Raw genomic sequence first — 3002 nt, 5'->3', positions numbered from 1 at the left:
TTTGTCGGCTTTGTCGGCTTCCCTTTGGTCACCTCTGCCTATTGGTCACCTCCATCTGGGTCTTCTGTGGCTCAGGTATGGCCAGATCACTTAAAAGTTCAATCTCCTTCCGAGATATTCAAAGTCCCAAAATCAATAAGAGTCTCAAGTTAAAATAAATGAAAGGTCTTGTGTAACACCGACAGACCCCGGTCGTCAGCGGGGGGATCGAATCTGGGTCCTCTGGAGCTTAATGCATGAGCCTCTCCTGCATGAGCTAAAAGCCATATGCCTCTTAGCTAAGGCTGTAGAGCAGACTCATTAATATCTTTCTAAGTGGTCTTGGTGCCACTAGATGGGACTGAGCACCATCCCCAGGAGATGTGTGGGTTACTTTTGCACCTCTCTTGGGCTCAACTCTTCAGCTCCCTCTTCCTTTTGTGAAATACTAGCCCCCAGATTGCCTCCCTACAGCCTGGCTAGTTGTTCCAGAGGCCCACCAAAGTAGTTAGCTCCACTCAGGGGGCTGAGCTCTCCAGCAAAAACTAGCCCCTAACGGCTGGGCTTCCACTCTTTTTAAGCTCTACATCCAGTTCAGGTGTGGCAGATGAGTCTAATTAAACAGGCTGAGCCAGCTTTCAGGGCCTCTTGGTGCTTAAAGTAGCAGACTAGCCCTCTTAACTGTGCCACTGATCTTCTCTATGACCTTGGGCAAGTTGCTTCAGCTCTTCCTGCTGTGTTTTCCCCTCCCAATCTTTGTCGGCTTTGTCTATTTGGATTGTAAGCTCCTCGAGTCAGGAACTGTCTCTCACTATGTGTTTTGAAAGTGCCTAGTTCTGATTTCAGGTGGGCCTCTATGTGTTACTTTAATACAGATAATAACAACAGGGACAGCTTGCTAAGAGACTGAAAAAGAAATGTGTCCACCAATAACATGATGGGAGATCAGTCCTTCCATAGTAGAACAGAACCTCGGCAAGGTGAGGCCCAACTCCCCACAGACACTTTTCAGTCTATTTCATTTATTGTACAGTAATTTTCTTTAGCTAGATTATTCTGAGTCTTTTACTCGTAAGCAAAGTTTAGCATTCGCAAAGGGCTGCTATTTGGCAGAAGCAAAGGGTCTCAGCCAAACTGTACCTGCCAATTCCAGTCCTGAGTCCCGGCTTTCATTTACTGGTCCAGTGGGTGGAATTGAAGGCCTGTCTAACAAAGTCAACACTGAAAATGAAATTGCAGTTAGAGGGTAATTTGAGTAAGATCCATAAGATAAATTGTTCAGAGGGAGGAAAACAAACAAACAAACAAACATACAAACAAACAAGAGCTATTTTTTCTTTCACTACCAAACTAGTTTTGTCATAAGAAGCTGGGAGGCTGAATATATCTTGGCCATGTTGACAGGAAAGAGACATTGGAAAGTGACTGATACAATAACAGAGGTGAAAATTTATCAGGGTGTGAAACATGAGGGGAAAAACTGCTTTGCAGGTAAGTCTGTGATTCTTCCCCCTTCTCTTTTAGTTTAGTAGTTCAGACATCTGTTTATGGCTCTGCTACTGAGAAACACAGTAGACTGGCTCAGGGGCCCACAATATCTGTGCAGGGATCAGACAGTTTGTTTTATGTGCTGGAGGAACCCCATAGTGTGTTCAGCCACTCCAAAGAGTTCTTCTCCGTGCAAATGGTCACCGATCTCTCTAGATGGCAATGCTCATACAAGTTTGGAGTCTTTTTCTTCCTCTCCCTGTTTCTTAATTGGTTTCTCTATTTTGCGATCATTCATGATGATTAAGTTAATTAGCGTGGCTCTGTTTTCACCAAAGGTTACCAAATCCTCATGCTTCAGGGCATAAGAACATTATTGGCAGAGGTCAGTAGGGAGTTGCTGTATCTTCTTTTTTGGCCTCTACCTCTTGCTCTCCATCCAGTCTATCCAAAATGGTGTTACCAAAGTCATCTTCCTTTCTCACCTTTCTGACATCACATTACTGTCCTCTTCAAATGCATTCAGTGGTTTTCGTCTTTATCCACATCAAGTTGAAGTTCCTTGTCCTCATCTTTGTCTTGTACAAAACACACACTTCTCTCGCTGTCTCCCCTCTTCTCCTATGCTCCCGACAAGCCTCATTCTTAAGTTCCTTCTCCATTAGTCACATCTGCCTCAGGTAGGATGGGCTTGTGACTAGCATTCTAGACTGGGACAGGGGAGATCTGGTTTCAATTCCTGGTACCATCACAGGCTTTGTGATGGGCAAGTCACTTAAAATCTCTGGACCTCAGTTCCCCATCCATAAAATAGAAATAATAAATCCTTCATTGGTCTTTTCTATATCGCATGGAAGCTCCTTGGTGCAGGGGCTGAGATGCATGTACAGTGTTGAGCAGATGAAACTTTGACATGCTAGTGTAATCCAAATAATAATACATTGTAAACTCTTAGGGGCAGGAACAGTCATTTTCTTCTGTGCTTGTACAGCACCTACCCCAGTTGGATCCTGGTCCAGGGCTCAGGCCCGTAAGTGCTACTGCAATCTCAATCATACATAATAGAGAGGGATGATCCTTCAGTTAACCAAGTCCTAAACCAGGAGTTGGCAACCTTTCAGAAGTGGTGTGCCGAGTCTTCATTTATTCACTCTAATTTAAGGTTTCGCGTGCCAGTAATACATTTTAACATTTTTAGAAGGTTTCTTTCTATAAGTCTATAATATATAACTAAACTATTGCTGTATGTAAAGTAAATAAGGGTTTTAAAATGTTTAAGAAGCTTCATTTAAAATTAATTTAAAATGCAGAGCCCCCCAAACCGGTGGCCAGGATCCGGGTAATGTGAGTGCCACTGAAAATCAGCTCGCGTGACGCCTTTGACACGTGTGCCATAGGTTGCCTACCCATGTGCTAAACCATTTAGGTCTTTCAAATTTATTTGAGCATAAGTTTTCGTGAGTTACAGCTCACTTCATCGGATGCATCTGATGAAGTGAGCTGTAGCTCATGAAAGCTTATGCTCAAATAAATTT

The sequence above is a fragment of the Dermochelys coriacea genome, chromosome 7, assembly GCF_009764565.3.
Source record: "Dermochelys coriacea isolate rDerCor1 chromosome 7, rDerCor1.pri.v4, whole genome shotgun sequence".
Taxonomy (NCBI): domain Eukaryota; kingdom Metazoa; phylum Chordata; order Testudines; family Dermochelyidae; genus Dermochelys; species Dermochelys coriacea.
This window is presented reverse-complemented; position numbering follows the sequence as displayed.